The 18,839-nt window shown below is 41.6% G+C and overlaps 1 long non-coding RNA gene across 1 annotated transcript in view; it reads left to right on the top strand.

The window, feature by feature from the left end:
* Positions 1-18,839, top strand: part of LOC140468876 (uncharacterized) — a 415,386-nt gene that overhangs the window by 357,149 nt on the left and 39,398 nt on the right. The window contains exon 7 of the long non-coding RNA XR_011955865.1: positions 8,618-8,686. This is a non-coding gene — a long non-coding RNA (uncharacterized lncRNA). The remainder of the gene's footprint in view (positions 1-8,617; positions 8,687-18,839) is intronic.

Here is an 18,839-nt window from a genome sequence, read left to right as displayed (position 1 = left end):
ATTCGTTGACTACTTAAGGGCTTGATTTTGGCAGCAGGTGGAGCTTGGCCCTTCCCACTCAGAACCTAATTTGGGTCAGGCAGGAAGATATCGAATTATGTTCCCTCCGTGCTTCGGGGCCTGCCATGTGACTGCAGCACTTGTAGAATGCTCCTTGGTCAATAGTCAACTGTTATACATCTGGTTGCAGGCCAAAGGAGAAGAGTATCCAAGAAGATAGAAAACATTCAAATAAAAGAAAAATATTACAGATGCTGGAAACATGAAACAAACACAGAAAATGCTGGAGAAACTCCAGCAATATTTATGGAGAGAAAACCAGAGTTAACGTTTCAAGATGAATATTGCTCTTAAACTCAATTCTGAAGAATAGTCATACTGGACTCAGAATGTGAACTCTGCTTCTCTTTCCACAGACACTGTCAGACTGACTAAGATTTTAAAAAATGATCTCAGTACTTATTTGGCAAGAGGTGAGAACTAACTTTAAAGACCAACTGTGCCATAAACAGTACTCAATGAAATGGAGCATAAATAAAACAGGTTTTAGTTTTGACTTAAGATGTGAACTGCATCATCAAATTAGGCTCACTCTCCCTCACAATCATTATATTGTGATGCTTTTAAAAAAAGGTTATTCATGGAGACCCCTGACAATAATCACACAAGTGGAAATATGTTAATCCTATGTGGACTGATTTGTATCGTTTATTATTCTTGTAGCTTACACTGCTTCACTGATGCATTGCAGTGGTTGACCTTTGGTTAAATTTGAATACTTCTATTTCCCTGTTCTGATATAGGAAGCTACAGATCATGTGATGTCTGGCAGGTGGTTAGTTCCGAACTCTGGGGCAGCTCTTGCACTCTGGGCATGTGTAAAACTGTGTTCTATTAATGGAAAATTCCTTTATTGCCAGGAACATAAGATAACCTTACTAACCTTACTAAGAGTTTGTAAACTAGGTAAATTTTCAGGTTTCTCTTATTTAAATTCTCTTCCTTTGTTTAGTTCTGTGCGGGCTTTCAGAGTAGCAGGATATGGATGTCAGGGCAGTTGCATGTTCCTCCTGCAGAATGTGGCAGGTGAGAGACACTTCACATGTCTCTGTCAACTACATCTGCGGGAAGTGCATCCAACTCCAGCTTCTCGAAAACCGAGTTAAGGAACTGGAGCTGGAGCTGGATGAACTATGGATCATCCGGGAGGCTGAGGAGGAAATTGAGGGGATGTACAGGGAGGTGGTCACTCCTCAGACAAAGGATAAGGACAGCTGGGTTACTGTCAGGAGGAGGAAAGGGAACCGACGGTCAGAGCAGGGATCCCCTGTGGCTGCTCCCCTCAGCAATAAGTATACCGTGTTGGATACTGCTGGTGGGGACAGCCTACCAGGGGAAAGCCATAGTTGTTAGGTCTCTGGCACTGAGCCTGGCATTGTGTCTCAGAAGGGAAGATGGGAAAATAGAAAAGCGCTAGTGATAGGGGACTCAATAGTTTAACAGGTTGACAGGAGATTTTGTGATCAGGAACGGGACTCCCGGAAGGTATGTTGCCTCCCTGGTGCCAGGGTTCTGAAGGGGGAGGGTGAGCAGCCAGAAATCATGGTACATATTGGCAGCAGTGAAATAGCCAGGAAAGGGATTGAGGATCTGAAAAGTGACTACAGAGAGTTAGGTTGGAAGCTGAAGAGCAGGACGAGTAGAGTAGTGATCTCAGGCTTGCTACCGGTGCCAGGAGATAGTGAGATGAGGAACAGTCAGCGAATGCAGCTTAACACGTGGCTGCGAGGCTGGTGCAGGAGGGAGGGCTTCAGATACCTCGACCATTGGGAAGCCTTCTGGGGAAGATGGGACTTGTACATGAAGGAGGGGTTGCACCTGAACTAGAGGGGTACAAATGTCCTGAGTGGGAGATTTGCTCGTGTGATTCAGGAGAGTTTAAACTAGTTTGGCAGGGGGTGGGAATCGGAGCCACATGTCTGAGAGGGGGCCAGTTGCAGACAGGGACAGTGATAGGATATATTGAATCTATCAGGAAGGTTTCTCACGTGATGAATCAAAGGGATCGATTAAAGTGTGTCTGCTTTAATACAAGGAGTGTCCGGAATAAGAGTGACAAACTGAGAGCATGGATCTACGATCTACTTGGGGCTACGATGTTGTGGCCATAATGGAGACGTGGGTTTCACAGGGGCAGGGATGGTTGCTTGATGTTCCAGGGTTTAGAACGTTTAAAAAGAACAGGGAGGGTGGAAAAAGAGGAGGGGGTGTAGCATTGCTAATCAGAGAGTGCATCACAGCTACAGAAATGAAGATTGTTGAGTAAGGTTTGTCTACTGAGTCAGTATGAGTGGACGTTAGAAACAGCAAGGGAACAGCCACCACAGTGGGGGTTTACTACAGACCACCTAATAGCAGTAGAGAGATTGAAGATCTCATAGGCGAACAGATTCTGGAAAAATGCAGAAGTAACAGAGTTGTTGTTATGGGTGATTTCAACTTTCCCAATATCAACTGGAACCTCCTAAGTGCAGATGGTTTGGATGGGGCCGTTTTTGTCAAGTGTGTTCAGGAGGGTTTCTTTACTCAGTACATAGACAGACCGACGAGGGGAGAGGCCATTTTGGATTTGATGCTCGGCAACGAGCCAGGACAGGTGCCAGATCTTGCAGTGGGAGAGCATTTTGGTGAAAGTGATCACAACTGCCTCACATATAGCATAGCCTTGGAGAGTGAAAGGTGCAGATACCGAGGGAAGTTACTTAATTGGGGAAAAGGAAATTATGACACTATCAGAGAAGAGTTGGGAAGTACAGACTGGGAGCAATTGTTCCACAGAAAGGGCACAGCAGACATGTGGAGATTATTTAAGGAGCAGCTGTTGCGAGTGATGCACAAATTTGTTCCTCTGAGACATGTAAGAAAGGGTCAAGTCAAGGAACCTTGGATGATGAGAACAGAGGAGCTTCTCGTCAAAAGGAAGAAGGCAGCTTACGTAAGGCTGAGGAAGCAAGGATCTAGCCCAGCTTTAGAGGATTACAGGTTTGCTAGAAAGGAGCTCAGAAATGGACTGAGGAGAGCCAGGAGGGGGCATGAGAAAGGCTTGGCAAGAAGGATTAGGGAGAACCCAAAGGCGTTTTACTCATACGTGAGGAATAAGAGAATGATCAGGGAAAAGGTAGGGCCAATCAGGGATAACAGAGGGAACTTATGTGTGGAGTCTGAGCAGATAGAGGAAGCACTAAATGAGTTTTTTGTTTCAGTTTTCACCAAGGAAAGGGAACCTGTTGTAAATGAAGACTTAGAGTATCTGGGATACAGTCTTGTCCGGATCAAAATTGATGAAGATGATGTGCTAGAAAGTTTGGAAAACATTAAGATTGATGAGTCCCCAGGGCCAGACCAGATTTATCCTAGACTGCTCCAGGAAGCGAGAAAGGAGGTTGCTAAGCCGCTGGCGAGGATCTTTGCCTCCTCACTCTCGGGAGTCGTACCGGAGGATTGGAGGGAGGCGAATGTTGTTCCACTTTTCAAGAAGGATAATAGGGAAATCCCTGGTGATTACAGACCAGTCAGTCTCACGTCTGTGGTCAGCAAAGTTGTGGAAAGAATTCTGAGGGATAGGATTTATGACTATTTGGCAAAGCATAGTGTGATTAAAGGCAGTTAGCATGGCTTTGTGAGGGGCAGGTCATGCCTCACAAATCTTATTGAGCTCTTTGAGGAGATGACAAGACAGGTTGACGATAGTCGAGCAGTGGATGTGGTGTATATGGATTTCAGCAAGGCATTTGATAGGGTTTCCCATAGTAGGTTCATTCATAAAATCAGGAAGTATGGGATACAGGGAGATTTGGCTATCTGGATTCAGAATTGGCTGGCTGACAGAAGGCAGAGAGTGGTTGTAGATGGAAAGTATTCTGCCTGGAGGACAGTGTTGCATGGGGTCCCATAGGGCTCTGTTCTTGGGCATCTGCTCTTTGTAGTTTTTATAAATGCCTTGCATAAGGAGGTTGAGAGGTGGGTTAGTAAATTTGCAGATGACATAAAGTTTGGAGGTGTCGTCGATAGTATTGTGGGCTACTGCAGGCTGCAGCGCAACATTGACAGGATGCAGAGCTGAGTGGAGAAATGGCAGATGGAGTTCAACCTGGATAAATGCGAAGTGATGCATTTTGGAAGGTCGAACTCGAATGCTGAATATAGTATTAAAGACAGGATTCTTGACTTTGTGGAGGAACAGAGGGATTTGAGTGTGCAAGTACATAGATCCCTCAAAGTTGCCACTTAAGTGGATAGGTTTGTTCAGAAAGTATATGGTGTTTTGACTTTCATTAACAGGGATATTGAGTTGAAGAGCCACGAGGTTTTGCTGCAGCTCTACAAGTCCCTGGTGAGACCACACTTGGAATATTGTATCCAGTTCTGGTTGTCCTATTATAGGAAAGATACAGAGGCTTTGGAGAGGGTGCAACAAAGGTTTACCAGGATGCTGCCTGGACTAGAGGGCTTGCCTTATGAATAATCTCAAACTTTTCTCTCTGGAGAGAAAGAGGAAGAGAGGAGACCTGATCGAGGTGTACAAAATAATGAGAGGAATAGATAGAGTCAATAGCCAGAGACTTTTCCCCAAGGCAGGATTGACTGGTACGAGAAGTCATAGTTTGAAGATATTAGGAGGAAGGTATAAAGGAGTCATCAGAGGTAGGTTCTTTACACAGAGAGTTGTGAATTCATGGAATGCGTTGCCAGCTGAGGTGGTAGAAGCAGAGTCATTGGGGACATTTAAGCAACTGCTGGACATGCACATGGATAGCAGTGAGTTGAGGGGTACGTAGGTTAAGTTACGATATTTTACATTAGGATTAAGTCTCAGCACAACATCGTGGGCGAAAGGGCCTGTTCTGTGCTGTACTTTTCTATGTTCTATAAAGCAAAATATATTGAGTGACAACCTGAAATACAGCAGCCTCGAGCTTCTTGATATTTACCTTCTGATACCTGAGTTTCTAAAATTAAAAGTCACACAACACCAAGTTATAGTCCAACAGGTTTAATTGGAATCCTATTAGCTTTCGGAGCACTGTTCCTTCATCAGGTGGTTGTGGAATACACAATTGTAAGACACAGAATTTATAGCAAAAGTTTACAGAGTGATGTAACTGAAATTACACATTGAAAAATACCTTGATTGTTTGTTAAGTCTCTCATTTGTTAGAATGACCATGTTAGTTTCACTTCTTTCATCTGTAAATCGCAAAACATTTTTTTTAAAAGATACATTCACAGGTTAACTTTAACAATTAGTGTCAGCCCAGATAATGTGTTGAAGGTGTTAGCCCCTGTGTGCTGTTGTCTATGCCATACTGTTTTGACTGATTCTAATCTAAAAAATGAGTTAACAGAGTCTTACATGGCTTCATGCAGTTTATGAGCAAAGTAAAATGTAACTCTGCAAGTACAATTTCACCCGACAAATTTACATGTGTATGTCTGCATCTGTGTTTGTGTGTGTATATATATATATATATTATGTAACCTGTAATGTGACATGAACCCAAGGTCCCGGTTGAGCCCCTCCCCATGGGTACCGAAATTAGCTGTCAGTCTCTGCTTGGTCATTTTTCACTGCTGTTTGTCCCGAAGTCTGCCTTGGAGGATGGTCACCCGAAGGTCCAAGTTCAAGTGTCCTGGACCGCTGAAGTGTTCTCCAACTGGGAGGGAACACTCCTGTCTGTTGATTGTTGTGCGGTGCCCATTCATCCATTGCCATAGCTTCTGCTTGGTTTCACCAATGCACCATGTCTCAGGACATCCTTGCCTTTAAATCACCACCAAATCTCAAACAGGTCATTGTTCATAGCAAACTGTCTGGCTTTAAGGACAACTCCATACAACCCTGCCACAGTTCGTGCTGCCAGATGTGTCAGAGTGTGGACATGGATACCACCATTATGTGTGGGGACACCTCCCACCATGTTACATGGCAGGTACTCATATGACTCGGCCAACATTGTTTATCTCATACACTGTAGGCAAGGGTGTCCTGAGGCATGGTACATTGGTGAAACTGAGCAGAGACTATGGCAACGGATGAATGGGCACCGCACAACAATCAACAGACAGGAGTGTTCCCTCCCAGTTGGAGAACACTTCAGCGGTCCAGGACACTTGAACTTGGACCTTCGGGTGACCATCCTCCAAGGCAGACTTCGGGATAAGCAGCAGCAAAAAGTGGCCGGGCAGATGCTGATAGCTAAGCTCATAGAGAGGGCCTCAACCGAGACCTTGGGTTGATGTCACACTACAGGTGACCACCACTACACATACAGGCACTCCTACATACAGAGACACACATACACAGAGACACACACACACAGACACTCTTATACACATACACGTACACAGACACTCACATACACTCCTACAGACACACACACTCCCACACTCACAAATGCACCCTCTCACAGTCTTAGACCCCTTTACACTCACACACACACATACACCCTCTCTCACAGACACTCACAACATCTCACCCCAGACACACACACACATGTACACATACACATGTACATTTGTCAGGTGAAGTTGTGCTTGCGGAGTTACATTTTATTTTAGCTCAATAACTACATGAATCCATGTAAGACTCTGTTAACTCATGTTTTTTTTTAGATTAGAATCAGTCTAAACAGTACACATAAGATTCTAACAGTGGTAAATATCAGGCTGCCAGCCATGGATATGGGTTGAGGGTTGAAATGAAGATTTTTCAACACTTTAACCTCTCACCAAATACAAACTCCCATTTTTTTGGTTGGTTAAAATTCCCACTATATTTTCTATGTCGGTAAAACATCTATGCTTATCCAATTTAAACATACAGTGAAATAAACCCTAAATTGTGAAAATTGACTACTTACCCATCTATTGCTAATATTGTGTTATCTAATTCAATACTATTTTAAAATAATCATAGTGATGTTTAGAAGAACACAAGGGATGATCAATCTGTCCCACTACATGGATTATTTGTATTATTTTATCAAAGATTGTGCAAATATTAAAGCTGAGATTAAAGCCTTTAAAAAGTACATGTGAATCTTCCTATGCTTTAAGATGCAAAGTGAGCTTATACAGCCACATTATTGCAATATGGCAAATAATTCTTCACTGTCCATCTTTATTTTTGTGACTTGAAAGAGTGTTCCAGTGTCACACTCCCAGATTAATATTGTTCTGAGATCACTTGGGTACCATGTCACAGACAGTCAATATAGGTTGTACAATGACTGCCTTTTGCTTCCCTTGCCTCTTATTAAAGTAATTGCCCCATTTGTAATAGCTGTTTGTTAATAGCTCCTGCATCCATTTTTAAAAATTGAAAAATAAATCAAATAGCTATTTAAAACTACAGTGGCCCTATAATCGCTCTTTAATTATTTTTTTCCCTGCACCAGTTTAAGTGGAGGAGTATCACATTGTTAATGTATTCCTTTCTGAGGCTTTCCTGGTCTGGATGGAAAACTGGGAAGAGCTGCTCAGTTGAGCAGGTGCTGACCTCAACACCCCATCCCTAGTATCTGCCTCTGTGCAAGTTCGGGATTCAACAGAAGAGCCCAACATAGTGGAATTATGCACAGATTATCTAGTCACCATAGCCACGAGGAATTAAAATACAATTTCCCAGTTTGTACAGATGTGTAAGGGCTTTAGGAGCCTGGAGACACCTTACAATGATTTCACAGTTTGGCACAAATGGCACAGCATGGGGAGGCTTTGTTTGGTATAAAATGGAAGGTCAATACAGTTCAGGAGATAATCTCTTAATAATGTAACAGTAAGATTAGAGCTTGGATTATTTTAGATTACTATGTACAGTTGTGTTTGGTACTAATCTGCAAAAAAAAAAACAGAGTTCGAGAGAAAGCCAAGACTGAAGACCTCATCTTCTTGACCAGTCCGTCTTGAGCCAAATTCTTCGATCTTGGCATAAAACCACAAGACAAAAGAATATATATTATAGAAATAAGTCAATTAAATAACGTTTGCTGGGAACTATAGCTTTATTGAAGAATCCGATAGTATTGAAATCCGAGCAATTGGTAACCTTGACCTCTCCAAATAAAATTTTGTGGCCTTATAAAGTTCAACGTCAGACACAATGAACGTTCATATACTTCCATTCAAGGATAAATATCTCTGATCTGGTGCAAATCACATGTGGATTTGTCACTGTTAGATACAGCAGAGTTGGTAAGTGATAATTCCAAATCACAAGGGTAACATAGTGTGAACAAATACCTGTTCATTAGTACGACAGCCTGTGTCTAATCGGTGTAGTATGTGGTCCTGCTGCTAACATTTTGGAAATCTTTCGTTAGGGGCTTCACAGCTGTTGGAGAATATTAACCAGAATCTTCTAAAATAATCTTTGGGCTTGCTATACTCAAGATTCTTCATGTAACCCTCAGCAGCTACCAAACAAATGAATTCCCTGAAAGAAAACCCTAGTAAAACTGGTAAATGACACATACTGGTCTGACTTGTATACCTCAAAATGGAGCACCAGTATGAGCAGTACATTCATTTCCAAATTCTTTTTTGTTTTTCCCTTTAGGTTGATTAACATCTCTCTTTAAAAATTATCAGCTCTCCTGTGACTTACTTGGAAGCCAGAACCAGCAAGGTAACTGATTGCCTAATTTTGTAAATTTTCTTGGGGAAATTGTGTTCACTGCCGACATTTGCTTTAAGAATGCTGACAAGTCCCAAGGACTGATCTTCATCTGTACTGATTGGAATGAGGTTGGCCAAGTGGATCTTGTTGAGTATGAGATCCTTGATTGGGCCAATCAGGGAGCCCTGGCAGACAGATATAAAGAGAGGTTTCAGAGAGTTTCCTCACTTTGAGCTAGCTAGTAAGAGCCCATGCACAGTGCACATGACGCGATACCGGCCTCTGTGCAGTTATTTCATCATCGATCGTCTAGTCTCTAGATTTAAGCACACACTGATGGTCAAGGTAAAGTTTCAGCTCAGTATCTGCAAAGCTAAGACCAAAACTCACACTATTGAATTAAATGAAGATTATACAGAAGGGACAAGAGTGGAAAATGGGTGATAAAATCTAAAGTGTCATGTTACTGGTCAAAGGATTAAAAACTTCTGCTCCTTTCTCATTCCAGGCATTTTTAAATTTTCTTTTATATCTTTCTTAGTGCAGGTTGCAATATTTGGCAAAGGATATAAATTGCTGATGTGAATAGTGCATGGTGTTCAAATAATGCAATTATTAGCCTTTTGGATGTCGTGTAATTAGAATTATCATGGATTGCCTCAAAAGCCTTGAAATTGATGTTGGTAAATGTGTAGTTGTGCTGAAAAAAATGTGTTGCTGGAAAAGCGCAGTAGGTCAGGCAGCATCAAGGGAGCAGGAGAATCAACATTTCGGACATAAGCTCATCTTCAGGATTCCTGAAGAAGGGCTTGTGTACGAAACATTGATTCTCCTGCTCCTTTGATGCTGCCTGACCTGCTGCGCTTTTCCAGCAACACATTTTTCAGCTCTGGTCTCCAGCATCTGCAGTCCTTACTTTCTCCTAAGTGTGTAGTTGTGGTCACCCACTGAGGGTCATAGACTAGTCTGCAGTTACCATATGCTGCAGAATCCCCAAAGAGAGTAATTTATAAAAGTTCTTTCATGGGATGTGGATATTGCTAACAAAGCTTTAGCTGCTCGTCCCAATTAACCTTGAAATGGGAGCAGTCAGCAATGAAATCTTTGGTCTATGTGCTCCAGATGCTTTTTTTAATTATTCGTTCATGGGATGTGGGTGTTACTGACTAGGCCAACATTTATTGCCCAACTCTAATTGCCCAGCAGGTATCTAAGATTCAACCACATTGCTGTGGGTCCTAAGTCACATGTAGACCAGACTAGGTAAGGATGGCAGCTTCCTTCCCTAAAGGACATTAGTGAAGCAGATGGTTTTTTTTACAACAATGGACTCATGATCATCATTATACTCTTAATTCCAGGTTTTTCTTAGTGAGCTCAGGTCCTCAGAACATTACCTGGATCTCTGGATTGACAGTCCCATGATAATACCATTAAGCTGTCACTTACCCCAGATAAACCCATATCGGAAGTAGGAGGAGAGTTTCGGGATTTTGAGCCAGCATCAGTGAAGGAATGACGGTATTGTTCCAAGTCAGGATGGTGTGTGGCTTGGAGGGAACTTGCAGGTGGTGTTCCCATAAGTCCACTGCCGTTATCCCTCCAGATGGTGGAGTTTGTGGGTTTAGGTGGCGTTTTTAAAAGGGACTATGATGCTGAGGTCAGTGCAGTTTGCATTTGGGTTTTTAAAAACATATTCACAGGATGTGGGGATCACTGCCTAGGCTAGTAATTATTACTCACCCTAATTGTCTAGGGGGTCGTTAAGAGTCAACCACATTGCTCGATGGCTGGAGTCACATAGATCAGGAAACACGATTTCCTTCTCTAAGGAACATTAACAAACCAGATGGATTTTAATCACAATTGACAGGGCTGACATGGTCACCATTAATTCCAGATTCTTGCTGTCTGGTACATATTTAACAGTACAGACTGTTCATCAGTGGTAGAGAGAAGGAAAACTTAGGTTAATAGTTGGGGTGTTGATCAAGCAACCTGCTTTGTCCAAGATGGCATTAAGCTTTGTTAGTTTTGTTGGGGTTGAACTCATCCAGGCAAGTGCAGAGTATTTCATCACAGTCCTGACTTACATCTTTGAAGATGGTATCAGGATTCGGGGAGACAAGAGGTGACTTTCTTGCTTAGGATTCCCAACCACTGAATGGCTTTTGCAGTTACCATACTAACACACCTGGCTCAGTTCAGTTTATGGTCAGTGGAGTCGCAATGATAATGTTATTAACTGCCACGTGACAATGGTTAGATTTGGTCTTGCTGGAAATTACCATTGCCTGGTACTCATCTGTTGCGAGAAATTAAGTTCCGACTTATCAGCTAAAATTAGAATATTATCCAGATCTTGCTGCATTTGGAAAGGGACTGCTTCCTTATCTGAGGAGTTCAAATGTTGTTGAAAATTGTGCAATCATCAGTGAATATCCCCATTTCTGACTCATGATGGTTGGAAGGTCATTAATGAAGGAGCTGAAGTCAATTGTGCCTCATACATCTGCAGGAGCTCCTGCAGTGATATCCAGGGATTGAGATGATTAAAGTCTAGCAACCATAGCCTTATTCTTTTTTCTGAAGTATGATTGTCCCCAATTACCATAGTCTTCAATTTAGCCAGCATCCCTTGTTGTCATACTCAGTTAAATGTGACATTGATAGCAAGGGCAGTCACTCTCATATCATCTGTGGAATTCAGCTGTTTTCTCCATGTTTGGTCAGGAACTGAGTGGCCCTAGCAGAACCGAACCTGAGCGTCAATGAGCAGGTTATTGCGAAGTAAATGATAGTTAACTGCACTATCAGGGTGACTTTCCTACACTTTGCTAGTGATCAACAGCAAATTAATGGAGTAGTAATTGGTCATAATAGGAGTGTCACAGATTTTTGTATACAGAACATAGCCAGGCAAATCTGAACATTTTTGGGTAGATGCCAGTGTAATAATTGTCATGGAATATCTGGACCCAGGAGCACAGCTAGTTCTAGAGCACAAGTATTCAGTACGACTATCAGGGCTGGTAATTATTATACTCTCAAGCTCATTTAGCCTTTTCTTGATATCATTTGAAGTGAATCGAATTGGCTGAACTTTGGTATGTGACGTGATGAATCTCAAAAGACCCTGAGATGGATCATTCACTGAGTACCTTTGTGTAAAGGTGGTTGTAAATGCTTCAGCCTTGTTAGTTGCTCTTGTTAGTTGTTTAACTGTCCACCAGCATTCACAATTAATGTGGCAGGACTGCAAAGATTTGATGTGATCCCTTGGCTGTGAGATGGTCGCTTAGTGCTGTTCATCACACGCTGCTTTGACATGAAAGTGGTCCTGCATTGTAGCTTCACCAGTTTGACAGCTCTCATATGCCTGGTGATTGTCCTGGTTTCCTCTTTTTCATTCTTCATTGAGCCAGGAGTGGTCCTGGTCTTGAGTAATGGTACAGTGGCCATATGCTGATCATGAAGTTAGAGACGGTGATGAATACAATTCTGGTGCTGTGATGGCCCATACTACCTCATTACCCAGTTTGGTTCGATCTATTGTGAACTTATCACATGTAGTAGTGGTAGGACCACACAACCCAATGGACAGTATGTGATTATGGAACTTTGTCACAAGGATTGTGCAGTGGAAATCACTGTATACATATAGAAAGGAGGCTCAGGCAGATTGGTTTAGATCCAGTAGGTCTCTCCTTGTTGGTTCTTCAACAAATTCCTCAGGCCCAGTGCAGCAACGTGGTCTTTCAGTATTCAGTCAGCTCAGTCAGTAATTGTAGCTATTGGACTCCACTTGGTGATGGCCATTGAAGTTCCCACCCAGACAAGATTCAGTGCTTCTGTACTCACAGTGGTTCCTCCAAGTGTTTTATTAAGATGGAGTACTGATTCATCGGCTAGGGGCAGTCTGTTGAGTACTAATCAGTAGAATGTTTCTTTGCCCATGTTTGATCTGATACCATTAGACTCCATGGCAGCCAGAGTCAATGCTGAGGCACTACATGTGGCCACAGCCCCTCCTAAGTTTGACACAGGCCTCCCTCCCTGATATTCGTAAAGAGGACTTCGCAGGGCCCACTGTGCGAAATTTGCTCTGTCATTACAGATGACTAAGTTGATACAGGGTGATCCCTGATGGTTTATTTCTGTCACATTTGGTACAACGGGATGGCTTGCTGCACCATCTCAGAGGACAGTTAAGAGTTAACCACTATTTGTGGGTCTGCAGTCACATGCAAGGACAGTAGATTTTCCTCCTCAGGGGATATTGCTGAACCAGATGGGTTTTTGTGGCAAATAATTATGGTTTCCTGGCACCATCATTGATACTAAAATACAGCTCCAGAATTTTTTGAAATAATTAAGCATATTAATTAATTATATTTAAGTTCCGTTAGCTCCCATGTTGAATTTGAACCCACATCAGCAGGACATTGGCCTAGGCTTCTGGGTTACTTCCCCATTGCTTAAAAAGAAGTGAAATCATCGTAGGACTAGAGGACCATGAGAGAGAGAAGACTGACTGGTGGTTTAACCTGAGGGTCACCATGCCTCAGGTGAAGGCGAGAGGTTGAGAAGGAGAGTCCTTCATGGTATCCTCAGCTGGTACAAGAATTGAACTCACACTATTGGCATTATTTGTCATCATAAACCAGGTGGCCAGCCAACAAAAGCAGCATGAATTAGATTTACATATCACCTCAGGGTGTCCCCACACATTGCATAACTAGAACAAAGAATATAGAACATTCGAGCACAGTGCAGGCCCTACGGCCACCAATGTTGTGCTGACCTGTAAAACCAATCTGAAGTCCATCTTACCTATACTATTCCATTATCATCCATGTGTTTATCCAATGGCCATTTAAATGCCCCTAAAGTTGATGAGTCTACTCCTACTGCAGACAGGTGTTCCATGCCCTTACTAATCTCTGAGTAAAGAAACTACCTCTGACATCTGTCCTATATCTATCACCCCTCAATTTAAAGCTATGTCCCTCATGCTAGCCATCACCATCCAAGGAAAAAGGCTCTCACTGTCCACCCTTGTATGTCTCTATTAAGACTCCTCTCAACCTTCTTCTCTCTAAGGAAAGCAGGCTCAAGTCCCTCAATCTTTCCTCATAAGACCTTCCCTCCATACCAGGCAACATCCTGGAAAATCTCCTCTGCACCCTTTCCGATGCTTCCACATCCTTCTTATCATGCGGTGACCTGAACTGTACGCAATACTCCAAATGTGGCCACACCAAAGCTGCAACATGACTTCATGGCTCCGAAACTCAATCCCTCTACTAATAAATGTTAACACACTGTATGCTTTCTTAACAATCCTATCAACCTGGGTGGCAACTTTCAGGGATCTATGCACATGTACACAGAGATCTTTCTACTCATCTATACTACCAAGAATCTTACCAATACCCAGTACTCTGTATTCCTGTTATTCATTCCAAAGTGAATCAACGTACACTTTTCTGCATTAAACTCCATTTGCCATCTCTCGGCTAGGCTCTGGAACTTATCTATGTCCCTCTGTAACCTGCAACATCCTTCCGCACTGTCTACAACTCTATTGACCTCAGTGTCATTTCCAAATTTATTAACCCATCCTTCTACGCCCTCATCCAGGTTGCTTACAAAAATGACAAACAGCAGTGGACCCAAAACAGATCCTTGCGGTATACCACTCGTAACTGAACTCGAGGATAAACACTTACTATCAACCACCACCCTCTGTCTTCTTTCAGCTATCCAATTTCTGATCCAAACCGTTAAGTCACCCTCAATCCCTTGCCTCCACATTTTCAATAATAGCCTACCATGGGGAACCTTATCATGTGCCTTACTGAAATCCATATATACCACATCAACCCTTTACCCTCACCCACCTGTTTGGTCACCTTCTCAAAGAACTCAAAGGCATGACCTACCTTTCTCAAAACCATGTTGACTATCCTTAATCTAGAGGATTATAAATCCTATCTCTTAAAATCCTTTGCAACAGTTTACTCACAACTGAAGTAAGGCGCACTGGTCTATAATTACCAGGGTCGTCTCTCCTCCCCTTCTTCATTTCCGCTAATGAAATCTTTTTTACGATCTAGTTACTGTCATAATGTAAGAAATTAGTCATGAAAAAAATGTCTAACAATATCCCACAGACAGCAATACGATTACAGCCAGATGATTTATTTTAATGCAGGTTGAGATATAAATATTGATCATCACCCACCAGCTCTTTTCTTCAAAATAGTGCCATGGTATCTTTCCATCCACTTGAGAATTTGGGCTCATAGCCTCACTTGGATTCCCAGCACAAAATTTACTCTGAACTGAGACAATGCTGGACACTTGTTACATTTGATCTGTCACCTAAAATGTTGCTCTCAAATCAAGATATAAACTTCAGTTACAAGGCCACGGCTGACACCAAGTATCTATTTTCCCCTTATCAGGTCTGTGGATAATGTCAATGCATTCACAGAATCATAGAATGCCTGTGTGGAAGCAGACCATTTGGCTGACCAAGTTCAACCAACCCTCCGAAGAGCATCCTCTTCAGACCCCAACATCCCACCCTAGCCCTGTATCCTTGCATTTCCCATGGCTAATCCACCCAACCTATGCTTCCCTGGGCACTATGGATAATTTAGCATGGCCAATTCACCTAAGCTGCACATCTTTACAACAATATTTCTTGCTACTATTGATAGAATGTAAGTGAAGTCTATAAATAATCCATTGTTCCTTCTATTTAATAATGCGAGCAAAAAGAAACTTGCATTTACATAGCACCTTTTATAGCCATTAGATGTCCCAAAGCATTTTAGACCCAGTGTCTACTGTTGTAATATGGGAAATGTGGGGGAGAATTTTCACTCAGCAGGTTTTCACAAATAATTAATGACTAGATTATCTGTTTTTATATTGTTGATTGAAAGAAAAGTATTTACCAGGACACTATTTCCCTTCTGTACTTTGAAGTAGTGTTGTTGGATTGTGACATGCACTTTAGAGGGGAGACAAAGTCACGGTTTAACTTTTTATCCCAAAGACAATAGCTCCAATAGTGTGGCCTTAATTTTTATTCTCAAGTTCCTGGAGTGAGCTTGAAGCTATAATTCTTTGATTCCGCCGTGAAGTTGCTTCCAAATAAACTACGGTGAACAATTTGCAGAAAGGAAATGACTGAGGAATAGCATTGAAAGATGGGTAAAATTCATGGGTCATATTCCTCTTTGGTTTGGGACAACCATTCCTCCTTAGGCCATTTCGGCTGTTATTTTGATCAGCTCATTATGCAAACTTTAGAGCACACATCTTACTTCTGATTCGGAATCCAGCAAAATGTTGAACCAGCAGTCGTAAATTGTCTCAGGATATTCTAGTAACTCAGTTTAACCTCACAAAGTACGACGGCATTCTTGTAAGCAAAAGAGGCTTATGCAATCACGTCCCACCCCAGAGACTCAAGCACCAAGATTGAGGCTGTCATTCCAACAAAGTAGGGAGGGAAGATGCACTGTTAGAGATGTTGTATTTACATGAGATGTTAAACCGTCTGTTTTTCAGTTAGATGTAAAAGTGTAGGGTGTTAACGCCTGATGTCCTGGCCAATGTTTATCCTTTAATCAGCATCTGGACATCATTGCTACTTGTAGGAATTTACTGTTCAGACATTGTCTTTCATTGGTTTCCTACAATTTACCAGTAACTAACTTCTGAAATATTTCTCTGACCTTGAATCTTTGAGAGATCCAGCGGAAGTGAAAGGTATTATTTAAATGCAAGGCTTCCAGATTCCATAGAATTGTTATTAATCTGTGACCTGGATCAGGTATAGTACTGTCATATTAATGAATTTTTCAATTTGTACCTCCTTTACCTTTAATGGAAATAAAACACAATAAAATGTCAATTGTAGATTCTCGTATTCATAGTTATACAGATGTCAATACAAAGCTGCTTTGAAAGGTTGCAGTTCTTTTGTTCAAATCAATCCTGTTCCCATTGTGCCTGGAATATTGACATTGCCGCCTCTTTGTTATCCTGATGAAGATAGTGTGTTTTGTTTACTCAACTGCACCCTAAGCTGGACGTAATGGCCAACCATAAATACAAATCCATCACCAACTCCTAGTGAACTGTAACAGCTGAGAGGTCATGACTGATGTGAGGTTGTACCTGTACAGTTCATTGAGACAGGTATGGCAACTTGCAGCTTTAATGGTCTATATCTAATTGGCATTAAAAGAGAGAGCCTGAACAAACAAAATAAATCCAGTCAGGCTGCCTTGCCCAGATGTAGGCCTTTAAACAATGTTGCAATCAGCCTGAAATTAGCTTTGTGATGTATAGCTCCCTTTTAGTGACCGACTGTAAAGAAAACAAAACAGGCACATTATTAAAAAAACAGCTGTTGCTTCTGGGAAAGAGACAGAGACTCTGGTGCTTTTCCCTGACATACTTTTAGTCTGGAATCAATTCTTGAGCAACGTGCATAATTATATGTCATTACCAGAACTGGATATCTTCCAGAATATCTTACATTAATATGCCAGTGCTGGTCAGTGTTGTGTTACCATACCCAGAAGGGTAGTTCCATGGGATCAAGCAGAGCTAGATGGCAGATTATTGAAAATAAAACACAGAATTTCGATTTGCTTTTTGTTTGTTCATCAAGCAACCAAACTATATTTATCTCAAATAATTTTCAGGTTAATATTTTGGTCACTTTGTTCACATAACAATAAAATACTTGAGGAATATATTTACTTAGAATTGTAGAGATGCAGGGAATAATTCTGTCATATATCCCTACCTCTATGCACCTATAGGCAACATTGATACTTACTGTAAGCTCATGCATGACTGACATAAACCTGCAAAATGACAAAGTTCGAACACTTTGACATTGTTCCTGTATCCTCCCAGTGGGAGGATTTCTGACTCCCTATGCCCATATGTTCAGACACACATGTCCACAAATGTGCAATCAAGCTTATGTTTCTCTTTTTGAGCAATTTGTTTCTTCTTTCTTTTTATTCCAATGGAAAGGATGCTCAGTGGCTTCTCATCTTTCAGTAGTGCCAACAAAATATCTGAGATAATGTGGCGAATATAAACATTGTGCAGTGATTTATAGCTTGTTTTAATCAGATGTCCATGGTCATTAGTCTCTACAGGAAATCCATATGGAGTGTCATTAGTGCCCTGGCACTTTACCACTGGACCACCCCAATTACAATTGAACCAAATATCATTGTAATTTTAACATAATCCTAATGATAATCATTTCTGCTTTCATGTAGTAGGATTTAAGATCATCAAACAAGTTAATTCTTTTTTTGTTTTCCTTTTTCTAGCAAGGTAAAGCAGAAAAAAATTGCAATGAGTCACTAAGTACAGGAGACTAATAAAAAGCCTATGTTGCTTGGCATTTCTTCTTGTGAGTAAAGTTGAGCTTGCAATATTTTTTGCTTCATCTTGGCAGCCTTTTGCACATTTTGATAGCCTTGTTTAATAAACTACTCCCCCATGTTTGCTTAAGGTTCACTGAGAGCCAACTGTTTGTTGCACCTTTGATAAATTCATTGACTTTTTCTTCTCCCTTTTAACCACCTGGCTGTATATGCTTCGTGGGGTTTGCAGTGACTGGTAGCTTGCTGTATTGGCTAGGGCTTAATAGGGCTAGGTCACTTGGCATTGATTCGAAAGATCAAGTGGGCAGATAGTGTGGCTACACCAAACAAAGTGCAGCCTCATCTGTGCCAGTTGTCACTCCTTGGAAGGTTGAGAATACCATGCAACTTGGCAGGCTGTTCTGATCAGTTACCAGTGTTCAAATGTTCATTGGAATGGACAGCATCACTGATTCTGCTGTACTTATTAATATATGCACCTCAAACTTTAACCCTTTCAAAACAGGTGCACAGGCAAATGTTTTGGAAGTTTTAAAGAAATTTAGATCGTACTTTATCAAATGTGACATTAGAAAGCTAATTTTTCAAGTAATCCATTAAAAAGAATGCACTGTGAAGGCTCTAAGGTGAAAGAAAGATAAACACGAGAATTCTTAGAGAGTGGCACTCTAACCAGAACTCCATCAATAAACACATCCACTTAGATCCTATCTACCACCCCTTGA

Source organism: Chiloscyllium punctatum, chromosome 48 (genome assembly GCF_047496795.1).
Source record: "Chiloscyllium punctatum isolate Juve2018m chromosome 48, sChiPun1.3, whole genome shotgun sequence".
In the NCBI taxonomy this organism is placed as follows: Eukaryota; Metazoa; Chordata; class Chondrichthyes; order Orectolobiformes; family Hemiscylliidae; genus Chiloscyllium; species Chiloscyllium punctatum.
The sequence above is the reverse complement of the archived record's forward strand: the minus strand, read 5'-3'. Positions and strand labels throughout refer to the sequence as shown.